The sequence below is a fragment of the Podarcis gaigeae genome, assembly GCF_964106915.1.
Source record: "Podarcis gaigeae genome assembly, chromosome: 8".
Classification (NCBI taxonomy): domain Eukaryota; kingdom Metazoa; phylum Chordata; class Lepidosauria; order Squamata; family Lacertidae; genus Podarcis; species Podarcis gaigeae.
In genome coordinates, this window is record NC_139684.1 from 88,801,454 (window position 1) to 88,821,020 (window position 19,567).

The following is a 19,567-nucleotide window of genomic DNA, read 5'->3' on the forward strand; positions in this document are numbered from 1 at the left end:
CCTGTAACTTCACTTCTCGCAGGGAGGGAACTGCCAGAAGGCCCTCAGCGCTGGACCTCAGTGTCTGGGCAGAACGATGGGGATGGAGATGCTCCTTCAGGTATACTGGACCTTTGAGGCCATTTAGGGCTTTCATGGTCAACACCAACACTTTGAACTGTACTTGGAAACGTCCTGGGAGCCAATGTTGGTCTTTCAAGACCAGTTTTATGTGGCCTCGGCGGCTGCTCCCAGTCACCAATCTAGATGGAGCTGGTAGACAGCTGCCCTGGACACAGAATGGACCTGCGCCTCCATGGACAGCTGTGAGTCCAGAATGACTCCCAGGCTGCGCACCTGGTCCTTCAGGGACACAGTCGCCCCATTCAGGACCAGGGAGTCCTCCACACCCGCCCGCCTCCTGTCCCCCCAAAACAGTCCTTCTGTCTTGTCAGGATTCAACCTCCATCTGTTAGATGGCTTTAAAAGAGGATTATAGGTCCAAGTGGAAGAGGAGGAGGAGTATGGAGTCCCACCACCCAGACCCTTGCTCTTTTCTACTCCTCCTTAAAACCAGCCGGAGGTCAGTCGTCCTTCAGCGCAAATTTGGGCATGGGACGAGGTTTGGCTTTCCAGGGCTCGTCCAACCGGAGCCTCAACACGTTGGCGAGGACCCACTTCTCTAGCAGGAGGGATCCCACGAACCAGATGAGGCTGTGCTCTAGGGCCACGATCCCCAGGAAGCTGTAGCGGAACTCGCTGAAGTCCCAGGGGCAGGCGCCGAAACAGCGGAGGGCGTAGCCCGTCGAGAACTGCCACAGGTAGATGCAGAGGCTGTAGAGGAGGCAGCGAGTCAGGAGGCAGCAGTCGTTGCGCAGCCAGAGGTAGATGCGCTCCAAGGCCAGGCCGCAGGTCCCGTAGACGAAGAAAGACAGCAAGGTGGTGGCCCCACCGAAGGCCCAGTCCTCGCCCGAGATGACGGCCGTGAACAGGATTTCCAAGAGGTAGCCGTGGATGGCGTAGAGGTACGCTCGGCACAACGGGTTCAGGGGCTCGGGGGCCGTCGCCATGGCTGGCCGCGACCTGCGCGCAAGAAGAGATGGGGCTCGTCAGGCAGAGGGTGGTGGAAATGAAGAATTGCCAAAAAAGTTGAAAAACATCTTCATGTCCCACCCGGGAAGAATGGCAGATGAAGGTGATGGAGTACATGGAAATGGCGGAAATGACTGGCAGAATCCGAGACCAGGGAGAAGAGTCGGTGGAGGAAGATTGGAAGAAATTTAAAGACTATCTACAGAAACATTGTAAAATTAATGAATGTTAGAAGGATGTTGGAATGAAGTTACATGGTTTTAGCAGAAATGTTATAAAGGGTTAAGTAAAAATAGATTGTTAATTGGTGAGAATGTAAAGTCACATTATATTAAGATAAATTATTAGGATAGAAACAATGATGGAAAGGATTTGCTGAAATAGTTAATTGAACTAGAATACAAAAAAGGGAGGTGTGAGGAGGTCAAGGAAACAAGCAAATGAAAGATAAGTTATGGAAGTATTGATATGTCTTTTTTAATTGTTTTTTTTCTTCTGTTTTGTTCTTTTTTTCTTTATTTTTGTAATCTTTCAAAACCTCAATAAATATTATTTTAAAAAAAGAAAAGAAAAGAAAAAGAAAAACATCTTCATGTATGCGACAACGGCCACAAGAGTTCTGCTAGCACAAGGATGGAAGACTGAAGAAACCCCAACTAAAGAATCATGGCAAGAAAAATTGACGGACTATGCAGAACTGGCAAAACTGACATATAAGCTACGGGACAAGGATAACTGTGACTTTATGGATGAATGGGAACCCTTTACAAAGTATCTGAAGACGCAACAAAGCGAACTGGACTCCTTGGCAGGTTTTGAATAAACATTCACAATTTTTTTACTGATAATAATCAGCTAAACAGTTTGAGGATCCATACAACTTTGTAACATGCAGAAAACAGCATTAGTGGAGAAACCAAAGACTGGAACTGAGGGAAGTCGGGGGGTGGGTGGGTTTTTTTGGGGGGGGAGGGAGGAAAAATGGGGGGGGAACAAGGATGATATGTTTTTGGATAATATGTAGAATCATAGAATCCTAGAATCCTAGAGTTGGAAGAGACCCCAAGGGCCATCGAGTCCAAGCCCCTGCCAAGCAGGAAACACCATCAGAGCACTCCTGACATATGGGTGTCAAGCCTCTGCTTCAAGACCTCCAAAGAAGGAGACTCCACCACACTCCTTGGCAGCAAATTCCACTGTCAAACAGCTCTTACTGTCAGGAAGTTCTTCCTAATGTTTAGGTGGAATCTTCTTTCTTGTAGTTTGGAACCATTGCTCCGTGTCCGCTTCTCTGGAGCAGCAGAAAACAACCTTTCTCCCTCCTCTATGTGACATCCTTTTAGATATTTGAACATGGCTATCATATCACCCCTTAACCTCCTCTTCTCCAGGCTAAACATGCCCAGCTCCCTTAGCCGTTCCTCATAAGGCATCGTTTCCAGGCCTTGGACCATTTTGGTTGCCCTCCTCTGGACACGTTCCAGTTTGTCAGTGTCCTTCTTGAACTGTGGTGCCCAGAACTGGACACAGTACTCCAGGTGAGGTCTGACCAGAGCAGAATACAGTGGCACTATTACTTCCCTTGATCTAGATGCTATACTCCTATTGATGCAGCCCAGAATTGCATTGGCTTTTTTAGCTGCCGCGTCACACTGTTGGCTCATGTCAAGTTTGTGGTCAACCAAGACTCCTAGATCCTTTTCACATGTACTGCTCTCAAGCCAGGTGTCACCCATCTTGTATTTGTGCCTCTCATTTTTATTTTTATTTTTGTTATATGGTTTGTTATAACTTTTAATAATAATAATAATAATAATAATAATAATAATAATAATAATAATAAAGAAATGAAGAATTGGGAGGGGACCTCCAGGGGCCAGCTAGACCAACCCCAACCTGCAACGTGGGGATCAATGCAGAAGAAGCGCAGACAGTTAACTACCCAACGACCTCCAATGAAGGAGGGTCCACTGCTTTCCGACGGAGTCTGTTCCTCGCCAAATAACTATTGCTTCCATCAGGAAGTTCCTCCTGAAATTTAGTCGGGATTGGCTTCCTAGTAGATCCCCTGCACTTTAAAATACATTGGTACCTCTGGGTGTGAATGGGATCCGTTCCGGAGCTACGTTCGCATCGTGAAGCAAATGTAAGACGAGACTGCTCGTCTCGGCGTGCGCGGGTCGCGTTTCGCTGCTCCCGCGCATGCGTGTGACATCATTTTGAGCATCTGCGCATGTGCGAGTGGCGAAACCCGGAAGTTAAGCCAGAGTTAAGACGTTCTGACAGGGCTTACTAAGGTGCCAGGGGTCTTAGAAAAATTATTTAAGGAAATATGTTACAGCCATCAGTCCAATGCAGTACAGTGGTACCTTGGTTCTCATATATATATTTAAAATAATAATAATAAAAAAGCCCCGCTTACTCCCAGGTCTGCACATTGCCGTGTTTTGCAACGTGATTGTTGCAACCTTGAGGGCTAGAAGCATGCTGTTTTGCCATTAATGAAACACGAAAGCTGTGGGTTCCTCCTGGATCCTGCTCAGCTTGCACAGTTGCCTAACCCATTCGACTGCTCTAACAACTCTGTTGCCTAATCCAGTCTAGCTGGTGCTGCCTCAGACAGGTTCCCCAGAATTTCCCACCAGCTGCAATTCAGAAGAACGTGTAGGGAGCTCGCTCAAATCACAGCCCAGGACTCTGTTTCCAGCTGCGGCTACACAAAAAAAGGTAAAGGGACAACTGGACGGTTAAGTCCAGTGAAAGGCGACTCTGGGGTTGCGGCGCTCATCTCGCTTTCAGGCCGAGGGAACTGACAGCTTTCCGGGTCATGTGGCCAGCATGACAAAATCGCTTCTGGTGCAAGGGACACTGTGATGGAAACCAGAGATCATGGAAATGCTGTTTTCCTTCCCGCCGGAGCGGTACCTATTTATCTACTTGCACTGGTGTGCTTTCGAACTGCTAGGTTGGCAGGAGCAGGGACCGAGCCACGGGAGCTCACCCCGTCGCGGGGATTCGAACCGCTGACCTTCCAATCGGCAAGCCCAAGAGGCTCAGTGGTTTAAGGAGAGCCCATAAGCAGGAAACAGCCCTTCCCATTCCCAGCTGCCAGGAATGGGCATTCACAGATAGACTCCCTCAGAGCATGGAGGCTCCACTCTGCCCTATCTGTTCACTAGCCATCGAAGGATATATATTTCTCTCTCTCCTCTGTGACTTTGTCCTATCCTCTTTTAAAGGCATCAAAAACAGCGACTATCATTGCATCTTAAGGCTGAGCATTCAATGTATGGGCAATTGCTCATTTGTCTGCTTCTTAAACCTGCTGCCAACGGCATTCATTTGGCCGGAGTAGCAATTCAAGTTACCAGATCACATGGCGTTACCTAAAATGCACTTAAAAATAAAATAAAATACCCCTCTCCCTATTCATCTTGAAGAATATTCACACAAAGGCATGTTGAGGTTTTTAAACAGATGTTGGCTGGCCATCTTTCGGGGATTTTTTTGCCCTGCACTCCAGTGGGTTGGGCTGGATGATCCCTGGGTGTCCCTTCCGACAAGTCTATGATTCTTTGAGGTCAGGGTTTGGTCCCACCAGCCCCACCAGCCAGCAGGAACAATGTTTAGAGACTAAATGATGATGATGATGATGAGAGAATCTGGAGGCTGAGAGGGAGGTTGGGTCAGAAGGATAATAATAATAATAATAATAATAATAATAATAATAATAATAATTTATACTCTGCCACTCTGGGCGGCTTCCAACAGAACACTAAATTACAATAACCTATTAAACATTAAAAGCTTCCCTAAACAGGGAAAAATGAATGGATATTGATTTATATATTATTATTATTAACTTTGCACGAAGGTTACATTTTTATATGTGACAGCTTATCTCTGCAATATTTTGTGCAAGCTGCCTGTCGCTTACTTCAGTTCCCTATACACCACTTAGGGATGCTTTTAATATATCAAGCGGTACAGAAATCAATCGGTCAGTTTCAGACCCTGCCACACATTCTGCCGCCTCCCATGCAAACAGTCCAAAAGCGAGCTACTTACCCCAGAATCGCTGGTTTCCCCCAATGGTCTTCCTTTGCCTCCAATATTTCTATGTTTTCATCTATTTCTAAATGGACCACATCGGTCTTGAAGGGAAACGGGGACTTCTCAGAGGCAGAGAACTCCAGGGATGTCTTCCCGGGTCCGGAAGGGAATGATGCCTAGTGGTTAGAGCAGTGAGGCAAGAAGTTCCCGTTCCACGCCCCAATTTGTGGGTGTGTGACTTCCTCCCATGGAGGCTTCGCTTTCCACACCATTTCAAAGGAGGATAATTAGGAGGATAATTAGACGTGTTTCGCAGGGAGGGGCAATTTTTTTGCTTCACTCCTTTGGGTGCCTCTGCGTAAACACGTTAGCAAACTTAAAACTCAGGGGAGGAAAGCCAGAATGATCTCCAGATCTTCCTGGATGGCCGGAACATTGGCTGCCTAAACCTGGAATATTCATACCTGCTTGGAAATTGGACACCGGAAGGAATCCCAATGAATTATGTATCTCAGAAGGGTGATATCTGAATGAAGCCTCAATGAGGAGGGTGTAATAAACGAAAATCTGCCCTTATTCCCTTATGGTGGGAACAATATTCTCTGGTTGGCCTCTGCTGTTTTCTCCTATAGATGGGGGACCCACTTAAGGACTCTGTTGTTGTCGTTTAGTCGTTTAGTCGTGTCCGACTCTTCGTGACCTCCTGGACCAGAGCACACCAGGCACTCCTGTCTTCCACTGCCTCCCGCAGTTTGGTCAAACTCATGTTTGTAGCTTCGAGAACACTGTCCCACCATCTCGTCCTCTGTTGTCCCCTTCTCCTTGTGCCCTCCATCTTTCCCAACATCAGAGTCTTTTCCAGGAAGTCTTCTCTTCTCATGAGGTGGCCAAAGTCTTGGAGCCTCAGCTTCAGGATCTGTCCTTCCAGTGAGCACTCAGGGCTGATTTCCTTAAAAATGGAGAGGTTTGATCTTCTTGCAGTCCATGGGACTCTCAAGAGTCTCCTCCAGCACCAGAATTCAAAAGCATCCATTCTTCAGCGATCAGCCTTCTTTATGGTCCAGCTCTCACTTCCATACATCACTACTGGGAAAACCATAGCCTTACCTATACGGACCTTTGTTGGCAAGGTGATGTCTCTACTTTTTAAGATGCTGTCTAGGTTTGTCATTGCTTTTCTCCCAAGAAGCAGGCGTCTTTTAATTTCGTGGCTGCTGTCACCACCTGCAGTGATCATGGAGCCCAAGAAAGTAAAATCTCTCACTGCCTCCATTTCTTCCCCTTCTATTTGCCAGGAGGTGATGGGACCAGTGGCCATGATCTTCGTTTTTTTAAGGACTCTATATGGGCTCTTTTGGACACACCGTAAGGGATAATGGAGCAGTTTTTTCTTATAACACGATCCTTCCACCAATGGATCTCTTGGGTAGGTGTGAGTGTCTCCCCCCACTTCCCGGAGCCCCCGTTCTTTGTCCATGGATAGTCCAGGGCCTTCCAGCGCTGCTTAAGGGGATCCTAAACGGCCTCAAAGGCCCAGTATACCTGAAGGAGCATCTCCACCCCCATCGTTCTGCCCGGACACTGAGGTCCAGCTCCGAGGTCCTTCTGGTGGTTTCCTCCCTGTGAGAAGCAAAGCTACAGGGAAGCAGGCAGAGGGCCTTCTCAGTGGTGGCGCCCGCCCTGTGGAACACCCTCCCACCAGATGTCAAAAAGAACAACAACTTTGTTGCTGTTGTTTAGTCGTTTAGTCATGTCCGACTCTTCGTGACCCCCTGGACCAGAGCACGCCAGGCCCTCCTGTCTTCCACTGCCTCCCTCATGCTGGTCGCTTCGAGAACACTGTCCCACCATCTTGTCCTCTGCCGTCCCCTTCTCCTTGTGCCCTCCATCTTTCCCAGCATCAGGGTCTTTTCCAGGGAGTCTTCTCTTCTCATGAGGTGGCCAAAGTCTTGGAGCCTCAGCTACCAGAACAACAGCTACCAGACTGTTAGAAGACATCTGAAGGCAGCTCTGTTTAAGGAAGCTTTTAATATTTGATGCATTACTGTATTTTAATATTTTGTTGGAAGCTGCCCAGAGTAGCTGGGGAAGCCCAGCCAGATGGACGGGGTATAAATAATAAATTTATTATTATTATTATTATTATTATTATTATTATTATTATTATTATTGTCATCATCATCATCCATAGACTTGGGTCAGGTGAGAGGGGTTGCTCTATTTAACCGTTCCTCCCCAGGCAGCCTGTTGGGCTGTGTGAGCTTGGTGGTGGAGCAGGGCAGAAAGGCTTTGGGGAGAGGGCTTGAGAATCTCCTGCAGCCTTGCAGTACATGGCAGGCGATGGGATTTCCCTCCCCCTTTAAAGAAAAACCTTTTGTTCTCCTTTAAAAAGTGGGAAAAGCTCCAAGATGAATGCACGGGAACTTGCCCCCACTCCAAATCTCCCTGAAACATCTGCTATAGATTCAAATAAGCCAGCACTCAGGCTTGGACAAAGTATACAGTACTTCACTGGGTTTGACACCCTCCAACATTTTTCTGACAAAAATAGGAACGTCCTATATAATAATAAAGGACGCGGGTGGCGCTGTGGGTAAAACCACAGAGCCTAGGACTTGCCGATCAGAAGGTCGGCGGTTCGAATCCCTGCGATGGAGTGAGCTCCCGCTGCTCGGTCCCTGCTCCTGCCAACCTAGCAGTTCAAAAGCACGTCAAAGTGCAAGTAGATAAATAGGTACTGCTCTGGCGGGAAGGTAAACAGCGTTTCCATGCGCTGCTCTGGTTCGCCGGAAGCGGCTTAGTCCTGCTGGCCACATGACCCGGGAGCTGTACGCCAGCTTCCTCGGCCAATAAAGCGAGATGAGCGCCGCAACCCCAGAGTCGGTCACAACTGGACCTAATGGTCACGGGTCCCTTTACCTCTATATAATAATAATAATAATAATAATAATAATAATAATAGCTCACCCATCTGACTGGTTTCCCCAGCCACTCTCCCAACATATATAAACACAAAATCAAACATTAAAAAACTTCCCTATACAGGGCTGCCTTCAGATGACTTCTAAAGGTTGCTGGTCCGTATTTTTTGCTCTATAAGACTCACTTTTCCCCTCCTAAAAAGTAAGGGGAAATGTGTGTGCGTCTTATGGAGCGAATGCAGGCTGCGCAGCTATCCCAGAAGCCAGAACAGCAAGAGGGATCGCTGCTTTCACTGCACAGCAATCCCTCTTGCTGTTCTGGCTTCTACGATTCAGAATATATTTTTTCTTGTTTTCCTCCTCCAAAAACTAGGTGTGTCTTGTGGTCTGGTGCATCTTAGAGAGCGAAAAATGCAGTATCTCCTTGGATTGGGAGGTCCCATAACTCTATATCCTCCAACATTTATTTGATGAAAATAGGGACGTCCTAATCAAAAGTGGGACATTCCAGGATCAAATCAAAAACCAGGACGGCTTCCGTAAATCCGGGACTGTCATTAGAAAATAGGGACGCTTGGAGAGTCTGGGGTTTGTGGGTTTGTGTGTTTTTGTGCAATTTACATTTCCATAGCTGTGCCTCACACTGAAGTCACAAGAACACAGAAAGAGGCTTGCAGCATCAGGTTACAAGAAAGGAGGAGGAGTGGCGTTATATGTCAGGGATGTGTATACGTGTGAAGAGATCCAAAATTTAGAACCTCAAAGCCAAAGTGAGAGCATTTGGGTCAAAATTAAGGGAGAGAAGAATAACAGGGACCTCATTGTGGGAGTTTACTATAGATCCCCAAGCCAAACGGAGGACAAAGATGATGCCTTCCTGGAACAGATGGCCAAGCATGCAAAAGGAAGGGAGATAGTAGTAATGGGGGACTTCAATTACCCGGATATTTGCTGGATGTCAAACTCAGCCAAGAGCATAAGGTCAAACAGATTCCTCACTGGCCTTGCAGACAACTTCATTGTCCAGAAAGTGGGAGAGGAACAGCCATTTTAGATCTGGTCCTAACCAATGTTGATGACCTGGTTAGTGGGGTAGAAGTGGGAGGATCATTAGGCGCGAGTGATCATGCTCTTCTGAAGTTTACTATACAGCGGAAAGAAGCAGCCAAGCATACTAGGACTCAATTTCTTGACTTTAAGAAAGCCGACTTCATAAAACTTAGGGAAGTGCTGGGTGAGATCCCATGGACTGTAATACTAAAAGGAAAGGGAGTTCATGATGGCTGGGAGTTTGTTAAGAGGGAGATAGTTAAAAGCACAACTTCAGGCAATACCAAAGAGACGGAAACATGGAGGGTGCCTAAAGAAGCCAGGGTGGCTATCTAAAGAACTTTTAACTGAGTTAAGATTAAAAAAGGATGTGTACAAAAAATGGAAAAGGGGGGAAACCACCAAAGAGGAATTCAAACAAATAGCCAGCACGTGTAGACACAAAGTCAGAAAAGCTAAAGCACAGAATGAACTCAGGCTTGCTAGAGAGGTTAAAAGCAACAAAAAAGGCTTTTATGGGTATGTTCGCAAAAGGAAGAACAAAGAAACAGTGGGGTGACTCAGAGGAGAAGATGGTGAAATGCAAACAGGGGACACAGAAAGGGCTGAACTCCTCAATGCCTTCTTTGCCTCAATCTTCTCCGATAAAGAAAACAATGCCCGACCTGAAGAATTTGGAGCAAATGATTCAGCAGAGGAAACACAGCCCAGAATAACTAAGGAGATAGTACAAGAATACTTGGCTAGTTTAGATGTATTCAAGTCTCCAGGGCCAGATGAACTGCATCCAAGAGTATTAAAAGAACTGGCAGATGTGATCTCAGAACCACTGGCAGTCATCTTGGAGAATTCCTGGAGAACAGGCGAAGTCCCGGCAGACTGGAGGAGGGCAAATGTTGTCCCTATTTTCAAAAAGGGGAAAAGAGAGGACCCAAATAATTACCGCCCAGTCAGTCTGACATCAATACCAGGGAAGATTCTGGAGCAGATCATTAAGCAAACAGTCTGTGAGCACCTAGAAAGGATTCCTGGGATCACCAATAGTCAGCATGGATTTCTGAAAAATAAGTCATGTCAGACTAACCTGACCTCGTTTTTTGACAGAATTACAAGCCTGGTAGATGAAGGGAACGCAGTGGATGTAGCCTACCTTGATTTCAGCAAGGCATTTGACAAGGTGCCCCATGATATTCTTGTAAAGAAGCTGGTAAAATGCGGACTTGACTATGCTACCACTCAATGGATTTGTAACTGGCTGAGTGACCGAACCCAAAGGGTGCTCATCAATGGTTCCTCTTCATCCTGGAGAAGAGTGACTAGTGGGGTGCCACAGGGTTCTGTCTTGGGCCCGGTCTTATTCAACATCTTTATCAACGACTTGGATGATGGACTCAAGGGCATCCTGATCCAATTTGCAGATGACACCAAACTGGAAGGGGTGGCTAACACCCCAGAGGACAGGATCACACTTCAAAACGACCTTGACAGATTAGAGAACTGGGTCAAAACAAACAAAATGAATTTTAACAGGGAGAAATGTAAAGTATTGCACTTGGGCAAAAAAAATGAGAGGCACAAATACAAGATGGGTGACACCTGGCTTGAGAGCAGTACATGTGAAAAGGATCTAGGAGTCTTGGTTGACCACAAACTTGACATGAGCCAACAGTGTGACGCGGCAACTAAAAAAGCCAATGCAATTCTGGGCTGCATCAAGAGGAGTATAGCATCTAGATCAAGGGAAGTAATAGTGCCACTGTATTCTGCTCTGGTCAGACCTCACCTGGAGTACTGTGTCCAGTTCTGGGCACCACAGTTCAAGAAGGACACTGACAAACTGGAACGTGTCCAGAGGAGGGCAACCAAAATGGTCAAAGGCCTGGAAACGATGCCTTATGAGGAACGGCTAAGGGAGCTGGGCATGTTTAGCCTGGAGAAGAGGAGGTTAAGGGGTGATATGATAGCCATGTTCAAATATATAAAAGGATGTCACATAGAAGAGGGAGAAAGGTTGTTTTCTGCTGCTCCAGAGAAGCGGACACGGAGCAATGGTTCCAAACTACAAGAAAAAAGATTCCACCTAAACATTAGGAAGAACTTCCTGACAGTAAGAGCTGTTCGACAGTGGAATTTGCTGCCAAGGAGTGTGGCGGAGTCTCCTTCTTTGGAGGTCTTTAAGCAGAGGCTTGACGACCATATGTCAGGAGTGCTCTGATGATGTTTCCTGCTTGGCAGGGGGTTGGACTCGATGGCCCTTGTGGTCTCTTCCAACTCTAGGATTCTATGATTCTATGATTCTAGGTCTCTGTGGCCCACCTGGTCCAGTATCCTCTTCTCACAGCGGCCGACCAGATGCCTCTTCCGAGAAGCCCATAATCAGAACCCAATTAATCATAATTATAATTATTATAAGGGGAAAAAATAGAGGCAGTGAGAGATTTTATTTTCTTGGGCTCCATGATCACTGCAGATGGTGACAGCAGTCACGAAATTAAAAGACGCCTGCTTCTTGGGAGAAAAGCAATGACAAACCTAGACAGCATCTTAAAAAACAGAGACATCACCTTGCCAACAAAGGTCTGTATAGCTCAAGCTCTGGTTTTCCCAGTAGTGATGCATGGAAGTGAGAGCTGGACCACCAAGAAGGCTGATCGCCGAAGAATGGATGCTTTTGAATTCTGGTGCTGGAGGAGACTCTGGAGAGTCCCATGGACTGCAAGAAGATCCAACCTCTCCATTCTGAAGGAAACCAGCCCTGAGTGCTCACTGGAAGGGCAGATCCTGAAGCTGAGGCTCCAAGACTTTGGCCACTTCATGAGAAGAGAAGACTCCCTGGAAAAGACCCTGATGTTGGGAAAGATGGAGGGCACAAGGAGAAGAGGACGACGGAGGACGAGATGGTGGGACAGTGTTCTCGAAGCTACCAGCATGAGTCTGACCAAACTGCGGGAGGCAGTGGAAGACAGGAGTGCCTGGCGTGCTCTGGTCCAGGGGGTCACGAAGAGGCGGACACGACTAAACAACAACAATAATTATTATAATTGCGTGCAGTCTCTCCTGTTGCAGCGCTTCATCCAGCGGCATGCCGGCATTCCAAATTCCTGCTTCTGGGTCACAATGCTATTCTTTGCCTTCTGCTCCAAAAATGCAGATTTGATATGCAAAAGTCATGGCTATGTGCAGGGTTAAAAGGTGGGGGGTGGAATGTGTGTGTTTTCCTGGCCTGTGTGCTCAAGTTGCCTGTGGAAGCTGCAAGCCAAGAGAGCATGACTCTGCAAATGAAATAAACCAACTTTTTTTGCAGTGCTTGCAAAACTTCCCGGTCCTGCAAAAAGCATCATCTCTGCTCTCAAAGTGCAGCAACAGCTCCCTCTGCTGGATGGCTGAAGAAGCACAGGCAGCCTGTTTGCCGAACTCGCTCATCCTCGAGCCCTTTAGACTTTCTGATTTTATTTTTAAATGTAGGCTTGGGTCGAAGGAGGACGCTTCCAGATGACCTGCTCATTGAGCACTTGCACTGATTTGTTTGTGGGGATATGTTAGATGACGTTGCATCAAAGCAGGCGTTATTTCACGCTTCCCCCTGTCACTTTCCTTATTGCAAACAGTCTGGTTTTTCAGTCAGGTGTGTTTTATTTGGGTGTTTTGATTGCCACCTCTACCCCTTCCCCCAGGTATCCCCAAACTCAGCCCTCCAGATGTTTTGGGACTACAATTCCCATCATCTCTGACCACTGGTCCTGTAAACTAGGGATCATGGGAGTTGTAGTCCCAAAACATCTGGGGGGCTGAGTTTGCCTATGCCTTACCCCTTCAAACAATTGCAGCTGGTACCTATGGGACATTTCTCTCCCCTTTTCCGGGTAATACCATAAGGTTCCCCTGTGTATTTTCTCAGCTGGTGTGAATCAGAAAGGCCCAAACATTCATCCCTGGAGCTGGTTGTGCAGTGACACTGTTGACCTGAGAGGATGGAGGGCTGGACCGACCCAGGGCCCAGGCAGGATGGGGGGGTCCTGAGCCACTCCAACCCCCCCCCTCCTCCAACGTTGCTTCAAGAGCTCCTTCGAGAAGGAACTGGAGGCTTCCCATGGCGGGAGTGCAAATAATAACAATAATAATAATTTATTATTTATACCCAGCACCGAGGGCCTTCTGGCGGTTCCCTCATTGCAAGAAGCCAAGTTACAGGGAACCAGGCAGAGGGCCTTCTCAGTAGTGGCACCCGCCCTGTGGAATGCCCTCCCACCAGATGTCAAAGAGAAAAACAACTACCAGACTTTTAGAAGACATCTGAAGGCAGCCCTGTTTAGGGAAGTTTTTAATATTTAATGCTGTACTGTTTTTAACATTGGATTGGGAACCGCCCAGAGTGGCTGCGGAAACTCAGCCAGATGGGCGGAGTATAAATAATAAATTATTATTATTATTATTATTACCCCACCCATCTGGCTCAGTTTCCCCAGCCACTCTGGGTGGCTTCCAACAAAGCTTAAAAACACATTAAAATGTCACACATTAAAAACTTCCCTGAACAGGGCTGCCTTCAGATGTCTTTTAAAGATAGGATAGCTGCTTATTTCCTTCACATCTGGTGGGAGGGCGTTCCACAGGGCGGGTGCCACCACTGAGAAGGCCCTCTGTCTGGTTCCCTGTAACTTCACTTCTCGCAGGGAGTAAACCGCCAGAAGGCCCTCGGAGCTGGACCTCAGGGTCCGGGCAGAACGATGGGGGTGGAGATGCTCCTTCAGGTCTACTGGGCCTTTGAGGCCGTTTAGGGCTTTCAAGGTCAACACCAACACTTTGAATTGTGCTCAGAAACATCCTGGGAGCCAATGTAGGTCTTTCAAGATCAGTGTTACATGGTCTCAGCAGCCGCTTCCAGTCCCCAGTCTAGCTGCCGCATTCTGGATTAGTTGCAGTTTCTGGGTCACCTTCAAAGGTAGCCCCACGTAGAGCGCATTGCAGTAGTCCAAGCGGGAGATAACCAGAGCATGCACCACTCTGGCGAGACAGTCTGCAGGCAGGGAGGGTCTCATCCTGCGTACCAAATGGAGCTGGGAGACAGCTGCCCTGGAGACAGAATGGACCTGCGCCTCCATGGACAGCTGTGAGTCCAAAATGACTCCCAGGCTGCGCTCCTGGTCCTTCAGGGGCATTCCCCATTCAGGACCAGGGAGTCCCCCACACCTGCCCGCCTCATCCCCCCAAAAGAGTCCTTCTGTCTTGTCAGGATTCAACCTCAATTCATTAGCTGCCATCCATCCTCCAACCACCTCCAGACACTCACACAGGACTTTCACCACCTTTATTGGTTCTGATCTGAAATAAGGAGTCAATTGTGTAGGCCAGATTTCCCCAAACTTGGTTCTCCAGCTGTTTCTGGACTACAACTCACATCATCCCTTGCTGGCAGAACCAGTGCCCACGAATGAATGGGAAGTGTAGTCCAAAAAGAGTGAGCCAGGTTGGGAAACCCTGGCGTAGGCACTTTGGGCAAAAGTCGTGGCTTAGTGTTAGAGCATCCGCTTTGGATGGAAACCTTGGGAGCTGCTGTCAGTCCATAGCTGTCAACTTACAGATTTGAAAATAAGGGACCAGCAGCCTCGAAAATAAGGGATCAGCAGCCAAAATAAGGGATTTTCCGAATACAGGTATGTTCGACTTCTGAGCCCCTCCGAGCCAAAGGCAGAAAGCCCAGCCAGGAGCCAAACAAAGCCTCAAGCGGTGGTTCCCACAGCGCAGCAACCCGGCAAAGGGGATGCAGCAAGGAAAACCACCGTCACCTCTCCGCTGGGAAGCGCTGAGCAAAGGCGAGTCCCCAGGCAACGCAGCCGATTTGATCGGCACAAGGCATGCAAGCTCCACCCCCCAGTCGTTCTCCGGCTCCTTATTGGGTGAGCAATGCAGCCAAACAACACAGTTGGAGCCTCCCTCCTCCCTGGCCAGCAGTGAGGAAGTGAGAGGAGCTGCTTCCTTTGAAACCCGGGAAATTTAAGGGACATCATCAATAAGGGACAGCAACGGGACACGGCGCTGGGATAAGGGAGTTTTCCGCCAAATAAGGGACAGTTGACAGCTACGGACAGTACTGAGGTACATGGATCAATGGACTGGTTTGCTCTAAGGTCGCTTCCTGTGTGTCTATTAAACCATCCCTTTTTCAGAATCTGGCATCTTGGTATATTTTTAGGGGGTGAGCCGCGAATCAGGGGTGTTTCGACTGCTGCGCATGCAGGAACAGGACCCAAATTCATTCCACAGCAGCATATTTAATAAATAAATAGAAATAAGAAATCCCCAGGCAGGGCTGGAAAAGTCTCCCGCTGAACTCCTGCAGATCCGATGCTGCCCAGTGTTGACAATATGAGCTAAACGGCTATGCGCTGAGAGACTAGCTCATTGTATGAGGGAGTTGAAACGCTTGCAAGTCTATGATCCCAGGGGGACAGCTATGGCTCAGTGGTTAGAGCATTTTCCTGGCCTGCAGAAGGTCTTGGGTTCGATCCTTCCGATCCCGTGAGACCGCTTTCCGCCACGGCTCCAGGATCGCAGTGTTTGCCGTCTTCTTCTCACAACAACCCTGTGAGGTAGGTGAAAGCGGGAGACCATCACCAGAGTTCAGGGTCACCCAGTGGCTGCCGGGGGAGGATTCAAACCCATGGCTCAAACTCAAAGTCGGAAGAGTTCAGGTGCTCTTCTCCCCTCGCCTTGCAAGGAGGGAAAGCAAGGCTTGGGGTATATTGCAAAGAAGAAGAAAAAGCCTGCTGGATCGGGGCTGTTATGCACTGAGTTGAATAGGATCCAAAATGCAGCATTCTGAATGGTCCTAGAACAATAGGATCCAGAATGCAGCAGTCTGATTGGTCCGCAGGAACCACCCAGTCCAGCTCCAGGTGGAAGTGAATCCGCAACCTGATTGGCCTACAGGAGAATCCCAGAATTAGCCAATCACATGGGGCTCATTGTATAAATAATGCATATAAAGCAGACATTTCGGGGGAACTTCCAATCCTCACTACTCTGAGCTGAATAAAGAACATGAAATCCACACTGGACTCTGAGTATATTTCAGGGGCCCAGCCAGCCCAACACCCTGTGGCCAAGCCGCCGGAAACCCGGAAGTGGGACTTGAGTGCGGGAACAACTCTCCCCGCCTGCGGCTTCCAGCAACGGGCCTTCAGAAGCATCGCTTGACCGTGGAGGAAGAGCGCGGCCATTGTGATAGCCGTCCCCTCCGCGGATTTGTCCAGAGGAAGAAAAGGAAGGAGTCTGAGTGTCTGGGATCTTAAATCTCCATGGTTTTCTGTCCGCCGTGAGTTACCCCGGACTCAGTCGTCTTTCAGTTCGAACCTGGGGAACGGGCGCCCTTGGGTGCTACCGGCCGGATCCAGCCTGAGCCGCAGGGCGTTGCGGATGACGATTTTCTCCAGCAGGAGGGCGCCGACGAACCAGAAGAGGCAATACTCCAGGGTGACGAGGCCCATGAAGTTGTACCGGTAGTGGCTGTAGTCCCAGGGGCAGGCGTTGAAGCATTGCAGCGCATAGCCGGTGGAGAATTCCCAGAGGTAGATGCACAGGGTGTAGATGGCGCAGCGGGTCAGCAGAAAGCTGCGGCCCTTGAGCAGGACGTAGAGGCGCTCGAGGACCAGGCCACAGGTCCCGTAGATGAAGAGGGCCCACACGCTGGTCACCCCCTGGAACTTCCAGTCCCGGTCCACCACAAAAGACCAGGCGGCTGTGAACATCACTTCCGAAAAGTAGCCGTGGATGGCGTAGATGTACCAGCGCCAGAAGCGGCTTAGCGGCTCACCGTGGCTCCCCATGGCTGGAGACCTGCGTGGGGCAGATGGGAGACAGGGGGGCATTTGTGAATAATAAATAATAATAATAATAATAATAATAATAATAATAATAATAATAATAATAATAATAATAATAATAATAATATTGTTATTTATACTCTGCCCATCTGGCTGGGTTTCCCCAGCCACTCTGGGCGGCTTCAAGGTAAAGATAAAGGGACCCCTGACCATTAGGTCCAGTTGTGGCCAACTCTGGGGTTGCGGCGCTCATCTCGCTTTATTGGCTGAGGGAGCCGGCGTACAGCTTCCAGGTCATGTGGCCAGCAGGACTAAGCCGCTTCTGGCGAACCAGAGCAGCGCACGGAAACGCCGTTTACCTTCCCGCCGGAGCAGTACCTATTTATCTATTTGCACTTTGGAACAACTGATTGGTTCAGAATTGGGAAAGGAGTACGACAAGGCTGTATATTGTCCCCCTGCTTATTTAACTTATATGCAGAATTCATCATGCGAAAGGCTGGGCTGGATGAATCCCTAGCCGGAATTAAGATTGGCGGAAGAAATATCAACAACCTCAGATATGCAGATGACACAACCCTGATGGCAGAAAGTGAGGAGGAATTAAAGAACCTTTTAATGAGGGTGAAAGAGGAGAGTGCAAAATATGGTCTGAAGCTCAACATCAAAAAAACCAAGATCATGGCCACCGGTCCCATCACCTCCTGGCAAATAGAAGGGGAAGAAATGGAGACAGTAAGAGATTTTACTTTCTTGGGCTCCCTGATCACTGCAGATGGTGACAGCAGCCACGAAATTAAAAGACGCCTGCTTCTTGGGAGAAAGGCGATGGCAAACCTAGACAGCATCTTAAAAAGTACAGACATCACCTTGCCAACAAAGGTTTGTATAGTTAAAGCTCTGGTTTTCCCAGTAGTGATGTATGAAAGTGAGAGCTGGACCATCAAGAAGGCTGATGGATGCTTTTGAATTGTGGTGCTGGAGGAGACTCTTGAGAGTCCCATGGACTGCAAGAAAATCAAACCTCTCCATTCTGAAGGAAATCAGCCCTGAGTGCTCCCTGGAAGGACAGATCCTGAAGCTGAGGCTCCAAGACTTTGGCCACCTCAGGAGAAGAGAAGACTCCCTGGAAAAGACCCTGATGTTGGGAAAGATGGAGGGCACAAGGAGAAGGGGACGACAGAGGACGAGATGGTGGGACAGTGATCTTGAAGCGACCAGCATGAGTTTGAGGGAGGCAGTGGAAGACAGGAGTGCCTGGCGTGCTCTGGTCCAGGGGGTCACGAAGAGTCGGACATGACTAAACGACTAAACAACAACAACATGATATGTAAAATGAACCATGGAAAGAGAAGAAGGGAAGTCATTGATATCTTAAGGATGTAAAAATGAGTACAGTGGGACCTTGGCTGTCAAACGTAATCCGTTCCGGGAGTTCAAAAACCAAGGCACAGCTTCCGGTTGTCTGCAAGAGCTTCCTGCACTCAATTGGAAGTTGCGTTGGACGTTCAGCTTCCAAAAAAACGTTCACAAACCGGAACAGGAACACTCACTTCCGGGTTTGTGGCATTCGGGAACCAATTTGTTCAGGAGCCAAGCTGTTTGACAACCAAGGTACCACTGTACACAGGTCCATCCTTTTTTCAGATATTGTAATATATCTGTATATTGCAACGTTTAGCTGGTGATCTGGTTGAAAACCAAATATCTCCCAGCCCTAGTTAGAACCCCGTCCTTTTAGTCTCTCTCCCATCCAAGCAGGACAAAAGGAGGTCCTTACCACTGATTCGCTGCGGCAGATTTCTGCTTTGCTCAAGTAGATGGCCGGATGGAGGCAAACTCCCTGGACCTCTTCTCAGCTCTGGAAGAGGCAGTGTCGTCCAGTGGTTGGAGCAGGGTGAAATAAATCCTGAATCTAGCTCTGGGGAGAGAGGAGTCTTTATTAGGCTGGTGTCGTGTGCCAGAGAACAAGTCCGACTCGCTGTTTTTCTGGTTGACTCACTTCCTTTTGCCAAAGCCCAATCAAGTCCTCTGATTCTACCTTTCCAGACTGGCGTAATTAAAAGAATCACAGGAAGAGCCGCTGCCTTGCAGCCTTTTAATCACTGGATGAACCACCACCCCAATAAAGCAGAAATCCAGGTCAAAGGATGTGACTTCTTCTAAGCTAGGGATGCGTCAACCTTTTGAACCCCGAAGAAGAGCCTTTCAGGCAGGGCAGAACAAAGGATGGGAGTAATAATAATAATAATAATAATAATAATAATAATAATAATTTATTATTTATACCCCGCCCATCTGGCTGGGCCTCCCCAGCCACTCTGGGTGGCTTCCATAGAAACCAAAAATACAGTAAAATATCACACGTTAAAAACTTCCCAGGTAGTTGTTTATCGCTTTGACATCTGCTGCAAGGGCGTTGCACAGGGCGGGCGCCACTACCGAGAAGGCCCTCTGCCTGGTTCCCTGTAGCTTTGCTTCTCGCAATGAGGGAACCGCCAGAAGGCCCTCGGCGCTGGACCTCAGCGTCCGGACAGAACGATGGGGGTGGAGATGCTCCTTCAGGTATACTGGACCGAGGCCGTTTAGGGCTTTAAAGGTCAACACCAGCACTTTGAATTGTGCTCGGAAACGTACTGGGAGCCAATG

General features: G+C 48.3%; 1 pseudogene across 8 annotated transcripts in view; it reads right to left on the reverse strand.

The window, feature by feature from the left end:
- Nucleotides 1-19,567, reverse strand: part of LOC310851754 (transmembrane protein 229B pseudogene) — a 151,047-nt pseudogene that overhangs the window by 116,000 nt on the left and 15,480 nt on the right. For 2 of the 8 annotated variants that reach the window (XR_014568556.1, XR_014568557.1), the window contains exon 2: nt 332-1,062. The product of XR_014568556.1 is annotated as a transmembrane protein 229B pseudogene (transcript). Of the gene's footprint in view, nt 1-331; nt 1,063-5,139; nt 5,777-15,347; nt 16,932-18,698; nt 18,856-19,567 lie in introns of those variants that run through there. The other 6 variants (XR_014568553.1, XR_014568554.1, XR_014568558.1 and 3 more) reach the window with 6 other exon arrangements.